The sequence below is a fragment of the Alligator sinensis genome, unplaced genomic scaffold, assembly GCF_000455745.1.
Source record: "Alligator sinensis unplaced genomic scaffold, ASM45574v1 scaffold368_1, whole genome shotgun sequence".
NCBI lineage: Eukaryota > Metazoa > Chordata > Crocodylia > Alligatoridae > Alligator > Alligator sinensis.
This window is the reverse complement of record NW_005842025.1, coordinates 1,033,694-1,056,900: the sequence shown is the minus strand read 5'-3', so window position 1 is coordinate 1,056,900 and position 23,207 is coordinate 1,033,694. Positions and strand designations below refer to the sequence as shown.

General features: G+C 50.4%; 1 long non-coding RNA gene across 1 annotated transcript in view; it reads right to left on the bottom strand.

Annotated features, from left to right (window-relative positions):
- The window catches only part of LOC112550071, a 66,673-nt gene that overhangs the window by 31,369 nt on the left and 12,097 nt on the right, over positions 1–23,207 (bottom strand). The gene's annotated exons all lie outside the window — the stretch shown is intronic.

Genomic DNA, 23,207 nt, shown 5'->3' with positions numbered 1-23,207 from the left:
ATGTTGAACAATATGGGTCCAAGGACAGAGCCTTGAGGGACCCCACTGGTCACAGGGCACCATGATGATTGACTTCTGTCAATTACCACCCTCTGGGTCGGACCACGGAGCCAATTTCCCAGCCAGTGGATCATGGTGGACCCAAGGCTACAATTGGCCATTTTTGCCAAGAGGTGATCATGGGGTACCAGATGGAAGGCTTTTTAGAAGTCAAGGTATATGATATCAATCTCTTCTCCATTGTCCAGGTGAAAGGTCACCTGGTCATAAAAGGAAATGGGATTAGTCAAGCAAGACCTATCTGCAACAAACCTATGCTGGCTATCACTCAGGATGTTGGCATCGGCCAGTCCATTAAGGATGGCCTCTTTAATAAACTTTTCTAAGACCTTCCCCAGGATAGAGGTCAGGCTGATGGGCCTGTAGTTTGCCGGATCCATTTTCCTCCCTTTCTTGAAGATAGGCACCACATTGGCCTTCTTCCAGTCTTTGGGCATTATACCAGAGCACCAGGAGTTCTCAAAGATCTGTGCTAGAGGCTGCGCTATGATGTTTGCCAGCTCCTTGAGTACCCTGGGGTGTAAACTGTCAGGGCCGGCTGACTTGCCTCTCAAGGTGTTCCTTCACGAGGTCAGCATTGATGGAGGGCAGGGGATCTCCCTCACCCAGACCTCCCTGTCCTGTAGTGGGCATGGGCGTCCCATGGGACTGATGAAAGACTGACACAAAGTACTCATTTAATAGGTTGGCTTTTTCCTGGGTGTCAGTTATCAGTTGTCCCCTCTGGTTTAGCAGGGGTCCAATGTTGCCCTTGCTTTTCCTCCGGCTCCCCACATATCTGAAAAAGGACTTTTTATTGTCCTTGATACTCGAAGCTAGTTGGAGTTCAGTTGCAGCCTTGGCTTTCCTGGTTTGCTCCCTGAAGGACCAGACCAGTGCAGAATATTCCTCCTTGGAAGTGAATCCCATCCTCCATCCTTTGTAGGCCTTTCTTTTTAGCGTCAGGAGGTCTGCTAGATCCCTGGAGAGCCAGGGGGGCTGCTGTGCCCTCTTGCTGCCTTTCCTCTGAGATGGAATAGAATTAGCTTGTGCATTGAGGATCGCTCCCTTGAGGAGCAGCTACTCATCCTGAACTCCGTGAAGGTGATCAGCTCATGGTCGCTGTCACCCAGCTTCCCATCGATCACTAGGTCGCTGATTAGGTCATCTCCAGTAGCCAGGACCAGCTCGAGCAGCACTTTACCTTTCTTTGGCCCATAGACTTCTTGAGTCAGGTAGAAGTCATTCACACATGATAGGAAGCTTTGCAACCGCTTGGATTTTGCTGAGTGATCCTCCCACGAGATGTATAGGTAGTTGAAGTCACCCATGACAACCATGGTCGTGGAGCATGTGGACTCAGCCAGTTCCCGGGCAAACTCCTGGTCAAGCTCTTGACTTTGGGTGGGAGGTCTGTAGTAGACTCCCACCGTTGTGTCCCCTGTGCCGTGTTCCCCATGGATTTTAATCCAGAGGGTCTCCAGTCATCCACCCTGGTCACCAACATCAGCTTGCAGGGATGCATATCTTTCCTTAACATAGACAGCTACACCCCCGCCCCTTTTATCTACTCAATCTGTCCTGTACAAGGTATAGCCATCTATACCCGTGGTCCAGTCATGGGTGGAGTCCCACCAGGTCTCCGTTATCCCTATGACATCATAATTATTTGTGTTAAGCAGGAGGATGAGTTCCTCCTGCTTATTCTCCAAGCTCCTGGCATTTGTGTACAGGCAGGCAAGTGTCCCCTTGGGGAGAACTTCATTCACTCACTTGCAGAAGCTGGGAACCTAGGGAGGGGGATTGAATGGGCAGATGTGCAGCCCTCTGGGAGAAAGTCTGCTGCACTGAAGAACGCTTTCAAAGAGCAGATAGCTTGGAGAGAGCTTGATGCTCAGTAGCTGTGCTGGGTATGCCAGGGTTCCTATCTCAGACAGAGTATGTCTTTTGCCAGCTTATGCCAGAACACCTGCTGTGGCAAAGCCCTGCTTCTGCAGCTCCAGCTTATGAAAACTGTAGAGAAGAGGGTAGGCCAGCAGGGCCTTTGCTGTTCACCACTGATCTAGAGGAATCACTAGTGTGAGGGATCATCAGTGTGTGTCAGGCCTCTTGTAGATGCCAAAGGAGCTATCCCAGTCCCTGGGAATGTTGCTGTGGCCAGCAAAACCCCCTGACTCTTTATTGCCTGGGAAAGAAGCTGAAGAGAATCTTTGCTCAACTGCCCCACTGAGATGGAAGTGTGGGCAATGGCCTCACTGTGCTAGCTAAGCAAGTGCAGCAGGAGTACTTTCAAAGCTACTTCAAAGCACAGCAGTGACTGTTTCTCAGGGTTACCATATGTCCTGGATTTTCCAGACATGTCCTCTTTTTTGGACCCTGTCCTCCTATCCAGGAAGGTTTTTAAAATACATGCAAATTTCCAGGTTTTTGCTCTGCCTCTGCTTTTCCCCCTGGCACTTCCAGCTTAGCTGCTTGGGGCTGGGAGCCACAGGGCAAGGTGATTGGCTGTTGGAGGATCAAGTGCTTTGTGCGTGGGCCCTGGCAGCTGCTCACAGGTCAGAGAGACAGAGACACAGAGAGACAGAGATGGAGAGTGTGTGTGTGTGTATGTGTGTGTGCTTGCATGCACAAGCTGGGTGTATCAGCATCTCTGCACTGAAAAAATGGTGGCAGGGGCCCTTTAACTAAAGCTCATCAAATGAGCTTTAGTTAAAGCACCCCCGCTACCATTTTTCAGCACAGGGATGCTGAAGTTTACTTGAGTCCAATAATTGCCACGCTCCAGCAGACTCGATTAATCAAGTCTGCTTCGACGCACTATAATTATGGTATGTTGGAGAATCTTCCCTGCATGTGTATAGGTGCCCTTAAACTGCAACTGGGACTGATTCTAGTTTGTGCTAAGGGCCTCTCTTCAGCAACCAGCCATGAAAAGGGTTCTTGAAGCTGGGCATAAAGATCAATGCTAAAGGCTTTTAAAGTGAATACAAATGCTATTTACCTTTTTCAAGGCTTTTAGGGGCTGGATAGTAATTAGAATCTTTCCCCCAGTCTATGGACTTTACTGGGAAGTAGGATTTGCTCTACTCCAGGGGTGCCCAATTCATTTGACCCTGCAGGCCAGAAACAGACTGAGAGATTCTCACAGCCTAGATGACCCACCCTGGAGGGGGGAATGGCACCATCACTCCCTTCCTTTTCCTCTGCTGCCTATTTTAGTCACCAACAGCAACCAAAGCCCGCAAATCCAGTAGTAGGTATGAGAGTGGGAGTCAAGTGATAGCCGTGTTTACTCACTGGTTCTGGATCCGTGCCAATGCAGAGGCTCCAGCAGCCATGCTGACAAGCTCTGTGGGCCACACGAGGCCCACAAGCTACCAGTTGGACAACCCTGCTATAGTCATTCAGATGTGAAAGATCTCAGGTGTTAAGAGAGATTTATACTAACAAAACTTCAAAGGGAACCTTCAGAGTGGAACATAACTTCTCTACCTTTGGGTCATGAGTGCAAAAAAGAGGAAGTGTGTAGGGGTAAAATAGTATTTTCTTGAGCCAGCAAGCTGTTTTGGTTTTCTCCCTAGGTAGAAGCTGACAGCAGCATTAGGGTTTCACTAGGTGTGTCTACATGAGGCATGTTACTGTTCAGTAGACTAATTTACTGTGCAGTAAAGCATCACCATTTACATCACCTGAAGCTGGACAGCACCAGGATGGGGTAGCTCTCTCCCCACTCCTTTCCCAGTCGAACCAGGAGCTGAGCAGTGCTGGAACTGGGGAGTTCTCTACTCCCCACGCAGCCAGGAGCTGGCCAAGAGCTGTCCTGCTTCTGGGGCAGCTCCTAGTCAGCACCCAGCTGCATGGAAAAATCCCTGCTGGGTATGAGGCTTGTCCCCATGTGCATGGGGCCAGGAGAGCTCTGCAGCAGCAGGTGTCTCCCAGCCCCTTGCACATCAGGACACCTCTTCAGCTAGCAAAGCTGTCCTGGCCCCATGAACATGAGGACCAGCCCTGTGCTCCCTACCAGCCCCCATATTTGCAGCACAGGCTCAAGATTTGATACCTGGATATCTAGGTATCAAAAAATAAAAACCCACTGAAAAAAGTGGGGCAGGGCACAGTCCAGAACCATGCCCTGAGGCAACTGGAAGCTTTGGTCCTCCAAATAGATGTTCTGGTAGCCAGCCAGAGTGTTTCTATGGTTGCTTCTTGCTCCAGTGCTGCAGCAACCTGGACCAGGGCTCCATCCCCAGGTAAGTAGGGACCAGGGTGGTGGGGACTTGAGCTGGCGGCTGTGTGAGTGCAGGAGACTGGGGGGGAAAGGGACTCGGGGGTGGCTAATCAGGAGAGGTGGGTCCCCCGCCTTTCCCTTGCAAGGCCCACAGCCCCCCCCCCGAGCAGCAGGAGCAGCCATCAGGGTGCTTGGGGCCCTCCTGGCACAGTCCACCCCCCTACAGCATGGGGCAGTGCAGCTCGGCCCCGGCCACCTGGCACCCAGCACTGCCTGTGCCACATCACATGGGCCTGGCCCAACTCAGCATGGTGCCATGAGCTTTCAGACAGCTCCAGGCCACTCAGGCTGCCACCTGGGGGCCAGCACCATTTGTGGGGACCACGTGTTGTACCAGGCCAGGTCCTGCATGCACAGAACCAACCCAACATGACAGTGCATGCATGCAGGACCTGGCCTGGTGTGATATGCAGTCCCCACAAGCAGCACCGGCCCCTGGGTGACAGTCTGAATGGCTCGGAGCTGCCCGAAGGCACATGGCAGTGCGCTGAGCTGGGCTGGGCCCACATGATGTGGTGCCAGGCAGCTAGGGCTATGCCGCACTGCCCCACACTGTGCAGGGGGGGCTGTGTCAGGAGGCCCTGAGCACCCCGATGGCTGCTGCTGCTGTGGGGGTGAGCTGTGGGCCCAGTGGGGGAACTGTAGCCCCTGTGGGGAGGGGCATGTGGGCCTTGCAGAAGGCATGTAGGCCCTGCAGGGGGTGCTATGGCCCCTGTAGGGGTGCTGTAGCCTGTGGGGAGGCTGTGACCCTGTGGGGCTGGGGGGAGCTGTGACCCTGGGCGGGAGCTGTGGCCCCTGGGGGGGGGCAGTCCATAAGCTGTATGGGGGGGCTGTGCCCTGTGGGGGTAGGGGACCCACCTCTCCTGAGCAGCGCCCCCTACAGCCCCACACACTCACAGACCACCCACAAACCCCACACCACCGCCACAAACCCCTCACCCACATACCTGGCCCTGTGGGTCAGGAGTGAGGAGACTGGACTGCGGGGCAGGCTGTGGGTTGAGAGTGAGGAGAAAGGTCAGGGACAGGGCACTGACATATCAGTGCTGCTCAGTGCTGCACATCCTGGTGAGCGAAGTGGGTAGGACAGGGGTGGGCAATTATTTTGGGTGGAGGGCCACTTATTGGGTTTTGACAAGCCGTTGAGTGCCACATTGGTAGCCCCACAGTTTGATAGGTGCCCTGCCTCCTGGTTGCCATCTTGTGACTGGAAGTCCCATCCACTAACCCCCAACCTTTGCCACCAGAAGTCCCCCGCCTTGCCCCAGAAATACTTTTTTCGGCAAGGGGTTGTGCCACCTCAGAACCAGAAAAATACCAAATTATATTCTACAAATTGACCATCTACAACATTCATTAATTTGATTTTTTAAAAATATGTTTGTCCTGATTTACACGCGTTTGTGTAGTGTACAAAGAGGTGATTGCACAATAGCTTAAAATGAAGTCTTACACTTGTATATTGTGGGAGGTGGGGGGCTGTTTGTGGGTATGTGGAGTGAGGTAGCATGTGGGTGTGTGTGTGATATGTGGAGTGTGAGTGGGTATGGGGTTTTTGGGGGAATGTGTATGGGGAAGGGTGGCTGTGGTGTGTGACAGGGTGTGGGTTTGGGGATCTGTGTGTATGGCAGTGTGAGGTGGGGTGTGGGTGCATGTGTATGGTGGAGTGTGCATGTGTGACTTGCCCCATGAACACACACACACAGTCTCACCCACACACACACAGTCTCTCTTTCTCTCTCTCTCTCTAACACACACACAAAGTCTCTCCCACACACATACACACTCACAGTCTCACCCTCCCTCATTGCTCTCTGTCTCTCCCTCCCCATCCCTCATTGCATGGACAAACACACACACCCCTCCCACTTGGTGGGTGGAAGGGGTGGGAGGGGTTAGGGATGGGGCTGAGCTGGCCTCTTTCTGGCTCCTGCAGGTTCCCCCTGGGTTCTACTGCCCCTGGCTCCTGTAATCTTTGACAAGTAGCCAGGCTCTAGTGCCTTTTGGCTGCAGATCTGGAAGGAGCTGGGCAGGGTTATTTTGCCCCAAGTGGCACAACTTGCCCACACCAAAGTGCATGTCTGGGCACGTGCATTGAGGCAAAAATCCTGGCTCAAATGTATGCTGCTCCTATTTGAGCTGCTGCAAGCGCCCTTGTCTGCATGTGTGGACTGAGAGCAGATTTGCTCCAAACAGGGAGCACGTGTAGTCGTTCTTCCAGGGAAGGCTTATTGTACAGTATATTACTGCACGGTAAGCTTTTATAACATTAATAGCACATGTAGAGGCTTTGGAAGTTAGCTCTCTGTGGGAGATCTGGGGGTGTCCTACAGCTAAGGCATTAGCCATGGGAAAATTCATGGACATTTCTTACCAACTGTCCTTGTTTTGTGAATTTGCTTCAGCATGAGATTCTGCATTTGAAAGCACTCTGGTGGTTCAGCTGGGGTTGGCTGTCCAAGCCTAGCAGTGGGCAGTCTACATTTCCTCCAGCTGACTCCAGCCTCCTAGAGTTACCCGAGATGGCAGGGAGCTCCTCTCCCCCATCCACCCACACAGTGAAATAGCTGTGCTTCAGCTGCCTGAGACAGTCAGCCTGGAAAGTCTGAGTCTGACACATCTTCCAGGGCCATTACTGCTAAGACAAATCTGACACAGTTGTGTATTAGTCATATCTGGACCCGATTTGATAACAAAGGCATTTCTACAGTTCTGTGGCTAGAAATGTGGGTCTTGAATCTTTTGTAGACAGAGTCAAAGGGAAGCAGAAAAACCTGGCTGGGCTTATGGTGTAGAAGGAAAATTCTAGCCTGGCCTAAAAATCTGCTGCTGCCCAGTACCCTAGGGAACTGCTCTGAGATTGGGTTCTGCTGATTTACCACATCCCATTATCAGTGTTTTCTCTCCTTATTTCTATGTTAATAGGCTCGTTGCATGACATCACAACCTTTGGTATTTAATGATTTATCTATTCCTGCTGCTTTTACCCTGCCTATGTGGCTAATCCCATTTGTGACAACACAATTGTTTCCTTGGCAACCATTTGTGATGTCACAGATAAAGGATTATGGCTTTAAATAGGGAATAGGAAGCAGGAAAGACTAATGTTGGTATAAAGACAAATGAGAAAACGAGGAGTGCAAAGCAGGAGCTATTAAAAACAGTCTGTTTCTTGATATAGATTGCTTCAGAGGTGTTTGTGTGGTTTAGTTTTAATGGACTTCAGGCTGTACCATGTACTCCAAGGAGGAACAGTAGGTGGTAGAGACAGCATAGCCCCATTCTAAAAGGGGCTGGATAAATTAATGCATGATAGATTTATTAATGGCTATTGAACAGAATGGTTGGAGATATTCCCTCCGGCATCTCTAACCCAATAAATGGTGGTTGCCAGGGAATAGATCATTCTAGAGAAATCACATACAATGTTCTTTCTATATAGTATCCACTTCTACCACTGTCAGAGACAGGATACTGGGCTAGATTGACCATTGGTCTGAACCAGTATGCCACTTTTTCTGTTCTTATGAATGAAAGGAAGTTATGCTAAAAAGACTGGTAATAAAAATGATCATTTTCTTTTTAGCAAGAAGCTGGATTTGTGCATTTGTTGACATGCATGTGTTTGTGTGTGTAAAATTAATGCCTTGAGTGATCAAATACATGCAAATGTTTAAACTGAGACCATTTAAAAGCCACGTATCAAATACATGCATTTGCACTTATCTTGAGTGTGAAGGAAGGAACTGGGCATCCAATACACATGACCATAATAGCTACAAGTAGACTTGGTTAAAATATTTCCAGTTAATCTTTTTCCTTCTACTATGTATTAAAACCAATATATACATAAACATAACTATGTGTGCGTGTGGGGGAAGGGGACAGACTTAACAATTCGGCCCGGCTCAGAAAATCTTCATTTCAGGCAAAGACTTGGGGGCGGGGTGCAGCTTCACCCCTTACATGGAGGGGCAGGTCAAAGAGCCTCCCAGGCCTGGTTGAAGCCTGCGTTCCACAGGTCTGGCAAGTCTTCAGAGGCAGAGCCTCTGGAGTGAATAAAACGTGCTGTGTGCCCAGCATGTGGCAGACGCGTTGAGGGACAAAGAAGAAGGCAGGGCTAAGAAGAGCTGGGGAGACCTGCCCAGTGGGTGGAAGCTGTTGCCCAAAAGAGCCCCAGAAGACTCCCTCAGTGGGACCAGAGCAGCGAGTGGCTTTGGCTACCACCCCAGCCAGTGCACAGCACGGTGCATGGGGTAGACCCTGGGAGCTGTGGGAGGCAGCTTGAGTCTCTGGACACTCAGTACACATAGTGGTGCATGGGGCCACTGGACCCTGGGAGCTGCAAGTGGCAGCTAGGGTCTGCTACCCTTGGCATGCAGCCGAGGACACTGGTGCACATGGCAGTGCACAGAACCACCAGACCCTGGGAGCCGCACATGGTGGCTCGGGTCTCCTACCCTCGGCGTGTGGCTTAGGGCTCGGCGTGTGGCTGAGTGCATGTGGTGGTGCACGGTGTCCCAAACCATGGGAGCAGCACCAGGTTGCTCGGGTTTGTAGCTTGGACAGCCAACCCCGGCTGAACCACCAGAGTGCTTTCAAATGCAGAATCTCATGCTGAAGCAAATTCACAAAACAAGGACAGTTGGTAAGAAATTTTCTCATGGCTAATGCCTTAGCTGTAGGACACCCCTAGCTCTCCTGCAGAGAGCTAAGTTCCAAAGCCTCACAGTGGGTGCGTCTACATGTGCTATTAATGTTATAATCGGTCAGTCTTAGTCCCAATAAACAGTTTCCTAATAGGAGACACTATAATATGAACTTAACTCTATTTTCCAGAAGTTTTGGTTGAAGAGGCAGAACTGTATATGCACAGGAAGGAATTAAGCCTGAGAGTTACACTGTCCTGACTCAGTCCCCTGGATCCTGGTTTTAAAAGGCAAATTCTCTGATTTAAAACTCCAACATCTGCGATTAAAATGAAATGCTACTATATATAAGTGTATCAATTGAATACAATGTTTCATTGTAATATTTACAATTTTAAAGCAATTTGGAAGCCTACCAGTGCCTCAATCACTATAATAAAATACATTTTAAGTACCTATACATTTTGGTATTTGATTTTGGGTTTTTTATTATAGAAAATCAGTGTTCCCCCTCCCCCCATCTCTCACCAGGATGCAGGACCAGGCCCCTCACTCCCAAACTAGAGCCCTGCTAGTGCCCCTCACCCTCCACCCACAGCTCCCCGCCCTGCCAGATGGGGGCTACAGGGCTAGAGACCCAGGTCCACAGCCCTCTGCCCTCCCCGCAGCAGTGCCCAAGCCATGGCTTCCATGGAGCAGACCCATGCTCCCTGCCCAGGCCCTGCAGTTGTGCATTGTGACCCCAAGCCCCATGCACTTCCCATGCTGGGCAGCAGCCCCAGCCCTACCCAACTTACTCCTTCTGTCCCTCCCTATGGGGGCCTCAATCCTGCCATGCCCCTCCACCCCCAACAGACTTACCTGCGGGAGCTGCTCTCTGAGTGAGCACGCACAGGCACACGGTGCCCCTGCTTGACTGCCTTCCTCCTGCTCCCCTCAACCTCCTTGCAGACTGGAACACTGTCAGCCTGAAGAGAGCTCTTTGCAAATGTAGAAAATCTACGTGTTTCTCTGTTAAAATGAAAAATCTGCATTTTCCTTGGTCAAAAGGGAAAATCCACAGGTTTTTTCCGTTGTTTTGTGGGAAATGGAAAACTCAGATCCCAGTTGATGATCACACAGAGGATAGGATGTCAGCAATAAGTTGGATCCAGTAGGTATATAAAATCATACACTAGGAATACCAAGGGAGAAGCCCAAAAAAAAAAAAGCAAAGTGCAAACAACCCTAATTGCAGCAAGCTAGATTCATGTCTCCAAGCAGATACACGTGAAAGGAAATTTGTTTAGCAACTAGAAATGCTTTAGATCACTATAAGAAAACTATGAAATTGTAACTGACCTGGATGAAAAGGAAAACAAAAATAAGAAAAGCCACTAAGGCTGTGCAAAATTTTGCTGGCTGTTTCGTTTCGATTTGTTTCGAGCTTGAAACAGTGAAATTGAAACAAACTGAAATTGAAACAAAATGAAGGGCTTAGAAACAGCCTTGAAACAAAACAAGGGCAGTCAAAACATTTCAAACATTTTGAAACATTTCGAGTTTCGAAGCTGAAGCTGAGCTTGCCTGCAACAGAAAGTAAGTGAACCAGAAAGTAAGAGGGAGGGACATGGGTGACTGGTGCCTCTCAAGGTCTGGGGGGGTACCAGATTGCCAACTGGCAGGGGAGGGGGGGGTCCCCCAGTGGCCGATCACTGAGCCTGCAGCAAAACTGGAAGTGCACTTCTACTGGCACTTCCGGTTTTGAGGCTAACACTTCCAGGTGGTGCATGGCTGATCTCAGGGGGTACACGTGTACCCACTTGCACCCACTATATGTCACCAATGGGGAGGAGGAAGAGGGGGGGATGGACTGCTCTGATATTGACTGTGTAGTTGGCCAGTGAGAGTGATCCTTCTCTGAGTCAGTGAGTGAATGTGATCCTTCCCTGAGGTCCCTTCCAATCCCAGTGCTCTAGGGGAGGAATGGAAAAACAGCATAAAAAGCAGCATTGTATGAACTGGGCTGCTTTCTGCCTTGGGACCAGTTACTGAGCTGTCTTCCAGAAGCTCAGCAGCATTAAACAACAAAGGCTACTACTACCACTGATTTCATACTTGCTAGCCTAGCAAGTGGGATTCAGCAATACCTTTTGCTTTCTTTCTATACCCTTTTATTTTATTATTATTACATTCATTGATTGATTCCTTTCAATTAATTCCTCACCCAAAATCCTCTCTTTGCTTAGTCTATTTTGATTTTTTTCAAATCTGTGCTTTCTCTCACCGTGTGTATTCCATTCACTATGCAGGGAAGCACAGCATAATTTTATTGCATATTATAATATAGAATTTATATAGGAAGACACATCATTATTGATGCCAAAATGAACATGGGACAGCAGTGTGGGGTCAGGAAGGCCAACCACACCTTGCCTTCGTGGCTGCCTATCTTGCCGGGGATGTGGAGCCACTGGACTGCGACCCCTTGGCCTACTGCAGAGTCTGCATCCCCTCCAAGAGCACGAGCCATAATCCCCACCACCACGACCATGACAACAAGCAGTAGTACCAACATAACAATCTCCTCCACCCCCATTTCAGGGGGACGTGGAAGAGGGGAATCCATTGTCCCATGCTAGCATGCCATCCACCAGCCAGTCTCCTCCTCCACCACAGGTGCTGCCAATGTGGGCAAAGGGCTTGGCTTCCATGGTGGTGTCCAGAGGCACCAAACCCCACCATCAGGCAGGTAGCACTCAGGCCTTCGTGGCTGCCTATCTTGCCGGGGATGTGGAGCCACTGGACTGCGACCCCTTGGCCTACTGCAGAGTCTGCATCCCCTCCAAGAGCACGAGCCATAATCCCCACCACCACGACCATGACAACAAGCAGTAGTACCAACATAACAATCTCCTCCACCCCCATTTCAGGGGGACGTGGAAGAGGGGAATCCATTGTCCCATGCTAGCATGCCATCCACCAGCCAGTCTCCTCCTCCACCACAGGTGCTGCCAATGTGGGCAAAGGGCTTGGCTTCCATGGTGGTGTCCAGAGGCACCAAACCCCACCATCAGGCAGGTAGCACTCAGGCCTTCGTGGCTGCCTATCTTGCCGGGGATGTGGAGCCACTGGACTGCGACCCCTTGGCCTACTGCAGAGTCTGCATCCCCTCCAAGAGCACGAGCCATAATCCCCACCACCACGACCATGACAACAAGCAGTAGTACCAACATAACAATCTCCTCCACCCCCATTTCAGGGGGACGTGGAAGAGGGGAATCCATTGTCCCATGCTAGCATGCCATCCACCAGCCAGTCTCCTCCTCCACCACAGGTGCTGCCAATGTGGGCAAAGGGCTTGGCTTCCATGGTGGTGTCCAGAGGCACCAAACCCCACCATCAGGCAGGTAGCACTCAGGCCTTCGTGGCTGCCTATCTTGCCGGGGATGTGGAGCCACTGGACTGCGACCCCTTGGCCTACTGCAGAGTCTGCATCCCCTCCAAGAGCACGAGCCATAATCCCCACCACCACGACCATGACAACAAGCAGTAGTACCAACATAACAATCTCCTCCACCCCCATTTCAGGGGGACGTGGAAGAGGGGAATCCATTGTCCCATGCTAGCATGCCATCCACCAGCCAGTCTCCTCCTCCACCACAGGTGCTGCCAATGTGGGCAAAGGGCTTGGCTTCCATGGTGGTGTCCAGAGGCACCAAACCCCACCATCAGGCAGGTAGCACTCAGGCCTTCGTGGCTGCCTATCTTGCCGGGGATGTGGAGCCACTGGACTGCGACCCCTTGGCCTACTGCAGAGTCTGCATCCCCTCCAAGAGCACGAGCCATAATCCCCACCACCACGACCATGACAACAAGCAGTAGTACCAACATAACAATCTCCTCCACCCCCATTTCAGGGGGACGTGGAAGAGGGGAATCCATTGTCCCATGCTAGCATGCCATCCACCAGCCAGTCTCCTCCTCCACCACAGGTGCTGCCAATGTGGGCAAAGGGCTTGGCTTCCATGGTGGTGTCCAGAGGCACCAAACCCCACCATCAGGCAGGTAGCACTCAGGCCTTCGTGGCTGCCTATCTTGCCGGGGATGTGGAGCCACTGGACTGCGACCCCTTGGCCTACTGCAGAGTCTGCATCCCCTCCAAGAGCACGAGCCATAATCCCCACCACCACGACCATGACAACAAGCAGTAGTACCAACATAACAATCTCCTCCACCCCCATTTCAGGGGGACGTGGAAGAGGGGAATCCATTGTCCCATGCTAGCATGCCATCCACCAGCCAGTCTCCTCCTCCACCACAGGTGCTGCCAATGTGGGCAAAGGGCTTGGCTTCCATGGTGGTGTCCAGAGGCACCAAACCCCACCATCAGGCAGGTAGCACTCAGGCCTTCGTGGCTGCCTATCTTGCCGGGGATGGGGAGCCACTGGACTGCGACCCCTTGGCGACCCCTTGGCCTACTGGACAAGCTGCAGCCTGATGTCGGCAGATCTGGTTGTGGTTGCCTGGAAACACCTGCCCTGTCCACCGGCTACTGTTCCAAGTGAGAGAGTGTTCAGCATTGCTGGGGATGTAGTGACACCCCACTGCACCTGCTTGGATCCTGGTTTGGCGGAGCAGCTGGCGTTCCTGAAGGTGAACCTCCTGCTGCTGGGGTTCTTCCTCACTCCATCTGCACCTATTTCCTTTTTTCATTTTTTAAAAGCCATTTAATGCCCTGCTATCAGAGCTTGAGGGGGCACTAACTGCATCATCAGCCAGCAAGAGAAGAATACGTCCCTGCTGAGCTCCCATGCCAGGATGAACTTGGAGGAATGGTCTGGGAATACAGGGAAGGAGGAGGCCCCAGGTCCTGGGCGTGACCACTAAAACTGCATTCTGCCAGGGTTGGAAAGCCTGGTGGGACTGCTGTTGGTGTGGTAGTCCCAGGAAATGCCAGAACTGAGGATCCCCCTAGAGAAAGATGGGTAGGAGGCACTATAACCTCCAGCCACTGCGCGCGCACACACAGTCCTGGCTGGGGAAAGCAGAGACCTGTCATGTCTTTGACAGGCCTGAGGCTTGCTGATTGCTGTGGAGTTGGATGAGGATCCAGGTGAGCTCAGGTGAGCTGCCTAGGATTCCAGCTTTTGGGTTGAAAAACCCTTTATCAGGCTGAGGAAGCACCTGCAGCTGGTGCATGTGCTGTTCCTGGATGGAAGGAATAGTAAAGAAGCCAGAGGCTGGCATGCAATGCAGGCAAGAAAGCCAGTCAGTGAAAATGGAAATGGAGGCATCAGGGTGAGGTACAGGCTGGGGTGGGAGGGAGAAGGGGGATGTAGTAACGCAGGTAAAAGTGGAGAGGTACCTGGGAAGTCAGATGTCTGGCAGATTGTAGTGTGTTAGAATTTCAATGTCTATATTGAGTCCATCAGTTTCTGTACCTACTACCTAGGAGGTTGATGAAGTGCAGTTCATAGGCCTGGCTGTGAAAAGTGGTTTGTAAATTTAAACAAGCACTGAACCTTGATAACCTCATCACCAGAAGCCAACTTCTTAGGAGTGCATGAAGAGTGGTCGTTCCTTAAAGACATGATTCTCAGAGCACAAAGGAAGTCAATCCCCATGTGGAGGAAAGGTAACAAAAGGGCTGGGAAGCCTTCTTGGCTAAACAGGGATATCACAGTCCTCTTAAGAAAGAAGAAAAAGAAGTACAAACAATGGATGCTTGGGGCATGCCCCAAGGAGGACTATACTTGTAGGGAACAGATTCGAAGGGCTAAGGCAGCAATTGAATTAAAATTAGCAACAGGAGTCAAGGACAACAAGAAGTCCTTCTTTAGTTATGTAGGGAACAGGAGGAAAACAAATGGGAGTATGGGGCCAGTGCTCACCAACTCAGGACAGCTGGTTCCTGTCATTCAGGAGAATAGTGAACTCCTGAATGACTATGCTGCTTCAGTCTTTCACTAGGCCAAGGGCAAAATCATGCCACAGAATGAGCAGGGTAGGAACGACTGCCTTCCTACTATTACCATAGAACTGGTGTGTGATCATTGGAAAAAATTAGATATGTATAAGTCAGCAGAACTGGATGAACTTCACCTGAGGATGCTAAAGGAGCTGGTTAAAGTCATCGTGGGACCACTGGTGAAATTTTTCTGAAGCTCATGCTGCTCTGGAAAGGTCCCTGAGGACTGGAAGAAGGCCAATGTTGTGTCCATCTTCAAGAAAGGGAGGAGGGAGGACGCAGGTAACTATAGGCCCATCAGCCTAACTTCTATCCTAGGGAAGATCTTGGAAAAAATAATCAAGGAGTCTATATACAGTAGGCTTGCAGATGGTAGGATTCTGAAAGACAACCAACATGGCTTCATCATGGGGAGGTCTTGTCTTACCAACCTCATCTCCTTTTACGATCAGGTAACTTGCCACCTGGATAAGAGAGAGGAGTTTGACAGTGTATACCTTGACTTCCAAAAAGCTTTTGATCTAGTATCCCACAATGTTCTCATGAGAAAATTGGAGGACTGTGGGCTTAACCGTGAGACAGTTAGGTGGGTAGGGAGCTGGTTGTGGGGTAGGACCCAGAGAGTTCTAATAAACTGATCTTTGTTGTCTTGGTGAGAAGTGGCCAGTGGTGTTCCTCAGGAGTTAGTGCTTGGTTCAGTGCTTTTCAACATTTTTATCAATGATTTGGATGTGGGGGTGAAGAGCTCACTGGCCAAGTTCATGGACAACACCAAGTTATAGGGAAGTGTGATCACGCTTGAAGATAGGCTGCAGATACAGGCAGACCTAGACAGGCTAGCAAGTTGGGCGGATCGGGACCAAAAGAAGTTCAACATCAAAAAATGTAAAGTGCTCCATCTAGGGACAAAACCCCCACTACACACCTACAGGATTTGCAACACCAAACTTACCAGCACCACAAATGAAAGGGAGCTGGGGGTAATAATAGACCACAGTATAAATATGAGCTGGCCGTGCGACACTGTAGCTAACAGGGCAAATAATACCCTGGCATGTATGAATCAATACATCTCCAGCAAAACTAGGGAAGTGATTCCTCCACTCTACTTGGTATTCGTAACACCACAGCTGGAGTACTGCGCCACACTTCAACAAGGATGTGGTAAAGCTTGAGAGAATCCAGAGAAGGGCCACCCATATGATCAGAGACTTGCATGGCAAATCACACGAGGAAAGGCTGAGGGACCTGGGACTCTTCAGCCTGAAAAAGAAGGCTGATAGGGGGCTCGTTAGTGGCTTACTGCTACATCAGGGGCGTACATCAAGGGCTCTGTGACCAACTGTTCACCAGGGCAGCCTTGGGGAAAACCAGGAGTAATGCCCATAAATTCCTGGAAGACCATTTCAGGCTCAATACCAGGAAAAACTTCTTCACAGCTAGGGTGTCCAGACTATGGAATAAGCTTCCTCCAGAGGTGGTGCAATTGCCTACCCTGGAAATCTTCAAGAGCAGACTGGACGGTCACCTTGCTGTGGTCATCTGACCCCAACTGTCTTTCCTGCCTGGTGCAGGGGGTCAGACCCGATGATCTTTCGAGGTCCCTTCCAGCCTTGCACTCTAAGAATCTATGAATCTGTAAGTTCATCGGGTCCCCTAGATGCTCATTGTCAGCATCTGGTAATCATTAGAAATAATTGCAGGATGACGTGAGGGGGAACAAACCCTCCTCCCCACCATGCCACATTGCCAGTCTTGTGTTAACTTGTGCTATTTGTCTCTGTCCTGCAGGAGTGCTTTCCTCAAACTATGGGGTACTGCTGCTGCCCAAATGGTGTTGGGTTCCCCTGTCTGCTGAATTTCCTGCAGGGTGGGGTGGCTGCCACTTTGAATGCTTGTATTTTAAAAAATGTAACTCAATCATGGTTTTGCTAATGCGGAAAATAAAATAAAAGGTTGAATAGAAACATTAAAGGATTTTTATGTAAAAGAGAATACATGATCTGCCTCCTGTCATTTGTATCCTCTCATTAAACAGCATAGCTGATTGGGGTGGGCAGGGGGTGGTTTGGTGTTGTTGTAGAGGTGGATTAAGATTCCTTGGGTACCGGGGATCCCTGTGCCCAGAACAGCTGCCCCACATGCGGGGGGGATCTCTGATCAGCCTACTGCACCTCCTGCCTGACAATCACCACACCGCCCAGCATGCATGCATGCTGGTGTGGGCACAGGGGACCTGCCCACCGGTGCAAAGACAGCTTGATGAGCTGCCCCCCCCCCTCCCTTGCACAGCAGGGGATGGTGTGGTTGAGGTGATACAGAAAACAAAACCCAGGCTCAGAGGAAATTTCTTATCACTTTCCCTATTTGCATTTCAATCCTATTCCTGCTTGCATCGCAGATCATTGCCTGCAGTCATATCCCCTTCCCCCCCCCCCGGTTTTACTCCTTTTCTTCTCAAGTTGCCTGCCACCCCAAAACAACCCAGACCTATCCCCCATGCCCCCACCCACTGCAACCCCTCCACCCTGCAGGGAGCAAGTTCTCTTCAAATCCCATACAGAGACCTTCCCAAGAGCCTGTTATGAACCAAGTATCCAAAACTTTATCTCAATAAGAATTTATTCAATTATAAAGTAATAAGAAATGCAAGATGAAATATAAAAATGATCCATTTACACAATTACAGAGCACATTCCCCCTCCTCAGCAGCCAAGATGTATGCCACCAGGCAATTTGTGATGACAGCTCCCCTGCTGCTGTTTGCATGTATCTCTAACCCCCTCCCCCTTGCTCTCTGTGTAAGTCTTGCAGCTTCAATGGCTTCCCTTAAGTTTTCATTCCAAGACTCACTGAAAACCTCGTCCCTTGTCTCAGATATTATGCAGCATACTGCCATTATGAATGAGGTGATGTTCTCAGCCTCGACCTCTAGCCTGTAGTTGAGTGATCTCCAATGGGCTTTCAAGCGTCCAAATGAACACTCTACACTCATACAGCACCTGCTTTGTTGATGGTTGAACAGTAATTTTTGTGGGTCACACACTTGCCTGCCATAGGGCTTCATAAGCTAGGGCAGAAGTGGGTAAGCCACATCAGCAATTATCAGTGGGGGCGCTGAAACACCCTGGATGACAACCTCCTCCAGTCCTGGGGCATATTGGCCCTTCTCCATCTTCCCAGGCAGCGGTGAGTTTCAAAACACATACGCATCATGGGAGCTTCCTGCCCATCCTGTGTAAATGTTTGTAAATCTTCCTCGGTGATCCACTACGGCTTGGAGAATGACCAAATGAAATCCCTGTTTATGAATGAACGGTTGTCCTGGGACTGTTTTAGGATGGGAATGTGTGTGCTGTCAAGTGCGCCCATGCAGTTCGGGAAGCCCACTGCCCAGAATCCTTCCACCATCTCCCGGGGGTTACTTAGGCAGATGAATTTGTTTGCTACCAGCTCCTGCAGCAGGTGGCATACCTCTCTGATCACCCTCACAGCAGTGCAGGGAGCCACACTGAACTGATTCGCAAACATGGCACAGGCATATTGGAGTGGCCAGTTTCATCACAGCCATGGCAACATGCTTCTCTGGGCTGATGGACATCCACATGACAGTTGTCTGGCTTTGGATGTGTGGTGCAAGCAACTTAATAATTATGTGGATGAACGTCTTTTTGCTCATTCTTAATGTTTCCAGCCACTGGTCATCATTCCACATGGACATGATGATTCTTTCCCACCAGTCCGAATTGCTTCCGTGTGCCCATATCTAGTGAGGCTTGCCCTTAATGTATGGCCAACACGCCACTGTGGTCTTATGAACCCATGCTTTATGTTTGTTGCAACACGAGAGTACCTTGTACAGTTCAGTCCAGAACCTTTTCTTCAAAGCAAGCATCCGAAGTTGTCTATTCATGAGTTTTACAAGACACCAGCACAGGTGCATCAAGTTTATAAAGTACTCTTGTAGAACCATACTTCTGCGATGTGAATCCTACAGGTTGGCTGATCTCCTCTGAAAAGCTTTAAACTAGGTTCGATGGGGGAATGGGGAACCAGTGGTTGAGGAGAACCCAGGGTTGGTGAGCCACAAACAAGGCACTGGATCAAACCAGGTAAGCTCTAAGGGGCACAACTAGACATCAAGGCAAAGGGGCACCAAGGGCACCCATCGGGGGACTAACATGTCTTTACACAAAAGCCAGGAGTATGGGGAATAAACAGGAGGAGCTCACACTCTTACTTGCTAGCACCCAGTACAACCTGGTCAGCTTAACGGAAACATGGTGGGATTCTACCCACGACTGGGCAGTGTTACGCCTCAGCTCTGTATTCTTGGGCAACCCTGGCACAGGCCGGATTCAGAGGGATTCTGTTTACCTGTGTGCTTGTGTTTGACTGCATTTTATTGTTGCTCTTATGAACTGATTCTTGGCATATGAGGGTGTCAGCCTGTCCATGCTGATCAGCCCGGCCAGGTCAGGCGTGTCACGTTAATTTGTGTGTGTTTGTGTGTATGACTGATTTGGTGACTGGAGGAACCCAGTCCCATTGAGATTGAGTCCTGCAAGATAGCTCCACTGGGGGTGAGGGCTTGCAGAAGGGAGAAATACAGCTCCGTATAGTAACACAAGCAGCACATTGACAGAATCACCAAGACCCTAGAAACTATCCCTAATAAATGAGCACACCCCAAAGTAATGGGCAAATTTGATAACAGCAGTAGGCATTGTAGGGTTGTAGCAGTAGGGTTGTATAGGCAAGACAGAGTGAGGAAAAAAGGCGGGGGTGTAGCTCTCTATGTTAAGGAGCAGTACACGTCTTCTATCATCAAGGTGGGGGATACTGAGGTATTGTGGGTTAGGGTACAGTGGGGTCCAGGGGAAAAGGACTTGGTAGTGGGGATCTACTATAGACCTCCTGATCAGGATGATGAGCTACACTTGGTATTCTCCAGGCAGCTCTCAGAGGCCGTTCAGGCGAGAGGGGCAGTGGTCATGGTGGACCTAAATTACCCAGACATCTGCTGGGAGGAGCAGATGGCCAAATCAAACCGCTTGCATAGGTTCTTAAACTGTGTGCAGAACCTCCACCTAACTCAGCAGCTGTCCAGTCCCCCCAGGGGTAATGCCTTGCTAGAACTGGTCTTAGCAACTGGGAATGATCTCATGGGTAACCTGCAAGCAGTAACCTTGGAAACAGTGACCGTCATTTGGTCAAATTCATGATCCAGAGAAGGGTGGGAAAAATAACCAGTGAGGCTAAAGTGTTAGACTTCAGAAGGGCCAATTTTAGTAAGCTTAGAAGGCTAGTTAGTGAGGTGGCTGAACTCAAGAGTATTGAGCAAAAGGGAGTTGGCAGTTTCTCAAGTGAGTGATCCTTGGGGCACAAAAGGAGACTATCCTATTTCGCAGGGAAGGGGGCCAGGGGACAAAAAAGCCCCCTTGTCTGAACAGTGAATTCCAGAAAAGACTAGGGTCAAAGAGAGAGATTTACAGGCAGTAGAAGCAAGGGGAAACCACCAAGGATATATACCTCCCTGGCGCACTATTGCAGGGAATCAGTTAGGCAGGCCAAGGCAGGACTGGAGCTTAGGCTGGCTACAGTCAAGGACTATAAAAAGTCCTTCTACAGATACATAGCAAGCAAAAGGAAGGCACAGAGTAGCATAGGGCCCCTACAGGACAAATCAGGGCAGTTGGTGACAGACAAAGGGAAAAAAACGGAGCTCTTCAATGAGTTCTTTGCTTCAGTATTCCTAAGTACTGGCCAAGACAATTCACCCAACTTGAACATAGATAGATGTTTGGGAGACACTAGATCGCCAACAATTAGTACTGATTTAGTGAAGGAATACTTGGAGGGGCTGAATGGGTAAAAGTCAGCAGGCCCGGATGACCTCCATCCATGGGTGCTGAAGGAATTGGCCAGTGCCACAGCTGAGCTGTTGGCATGGCTGTTTGAGCACTCATGGTGCTCTGGCCAGGTCCCCGATGACTGGAAAAGGGCCAACGTGGTGCCCATTTTTAAGGAGGAGGGATGAGCCAGGTAACTTTAGCCCCATCAGTCTTACCTCTATCCTTGGGAAAACACTGGAAAAAATAATTAAAGAGCACATTTGTGAAGGCCCAGCAGGGCAAATGCTGCTGAAGGGAAACCAGCATGGGTTCATCACAGGTAGATCCTGCCTGACAAACCTTATAGCCTTTTACGACCAGGGCACACAGTGCCTAGACACAGGAGCCGGGGCAGATGTCATTTACCTGGACTTTAAGAAGGCCTTTGACATGGTTTTGCATCCTATTCTGGATGCTTACACAGTCAGGTGGGTGGCCAACTGGTTTAGGGACCTCACCCAGACAGTGGTGGTGGATGGGTTGTTTTTGGCCTGGAAGGAGGTGGGTGTAGGGTTTGGTCCTTGGACTAGTGCTATCTAATATCTTCATCAGTGATTTGGACGAGGGTGTGGAGATTACCCTGTCCAAGTTCGCAGATGACACCAAGTTATGAGGCAAAGTTAACACACCGGAGGGCAGGGAGCGGATACAGGCCGATCTGGACAGGTTGGATCAATGGGCAGAATGCAACAGGATGCAATTTAACAAAGACAAATGCAGGGTACTCTACCTGGGGAGGAGGAATCCCCAGCACACCTATAGGTTGCGGGATGACCTCCTCAGCAGCATAGCAGCTGAAAGGGATCTTGAAGCCATAGCTGACTTCAAGATGAACATGAGCCAGCAGTGTAACAAAGCCATCAACAAAGCCGATCGCACCTTGTCGTGCATTAGCAGATGCATGACCAACAGATCAAGGGGGGTGATGCTCCCACTCTATGCGGCATTGGTCAGGCCGCAGTTGGAGTACTGCATCCAGTTTTGGGAGTCGCACTTCAAGAGGGATGCGGAGAACCTGGAGAGGGTTCAGAGGAGGGCCACTCATATGATTAGTGGCCTCCGTGCAAGACCCTATGAGGGGAGGTTGCGGGATCTGGATCTCTTCAGCTTTCACAAGAGACGGCTGAGGGGTGACCTTGTAGCCGCCTATAACTTTATCAAGGGAGGACAACAAAGAATTGGAGATGTGCTATTTACCAGGGCACCCCTAGGAGTAACTAGGAATAATGGGTACAAACTAGTGGAGAGTAAGTTCAGGTTAGACATTAGGAAGAAATTTTTCACGGTAAGGGTGGCCAGAATCTGGAACAGGCTGCCAAGGGAGGTGGTACTCTCACTTAACTTGGAGGTCTTCAAGAGGAGGCTAGACACCTGGCTGGGGTCGTATGACCTGTTTTTGCCGGAGTGGCTGAAGGCAGCTCCTAGCAGTTCACTGCTGGGGCTTCAGCCCCTCTGGACCAGAGCTTTGGTCTCTGGCTTCATGCCCCTGCCTCCACTGGAGTGGAGGAGTGTGCTGCTGCTGTGGGGGTGCTCATAGGCTGCAAGCATGTCCTCTGTGCTGCCCGGGTGAGTTCAGTCGTCATCATCTTTGTCAACTCCCCTGCTTTAGTGAATGAGGTTGTGGTAGCAGGTGTGGCAATCAGGGGTGTTTTTTTGCCTCGCAGTGCCTCTAGACACACCGGCTGTTCATGTGGCATAGTTGTGTCATGTGTCCTTATGGCATAGTTACAGGGCCAGTCCGTAGACTGCTGCTTGGCAGCAAGGTCCCTGAGCTCCAGCATGTCCTATCCTTCAAAAGGCAGCTGTTCATGCTGCTTAACCAGGAGGGTTAGGGTTTGCTTCAGTCCATGTCCTTCATGATTAATGGACAGCAGTATGAGGTCTACCTCACCATTGGGGACACCTCATGTTTTCACTGTGGTACCAGGTTCCACCTGGTTACTCAATGCCCAAAGAAGTTGGCCACAGTGAAGCCTTCTGTGGCTGTGCCCGACAGCGGCTCATCCACCTCTGGTGCAGCGGTTCCATTGGGTGGTGCAGAAGGGCCTTCCTCCCAGTCACTCCCTGTTTCATCAGAGTCAGCTAGCTCTGTGGCGGTGGACCTGGCCCTCCCTTTTCCTCCCCCCTCAAGGGAGGATTCGGCCCCTCCTGCTGGGAAGGGCAAATCCCAGAAAAAATGGGGTCTTCTAAAACGGCTTCGTTATCCCCTCAAGACCTCCCCACCACTTTGAGGGGAGCTGAGGTTACTGAGCAGGGCCCCATTTCTCTGCCTGCCTCCTTGGCATCCCCCCCAGACCCTGTAGTGCTCGGGGGTGACCTGGGGGTACAGGAGGTGGTAAGGGAGTCCAAAGGCCCTCCTCCCACCTCTTAGATCCTTGAGCCTGATG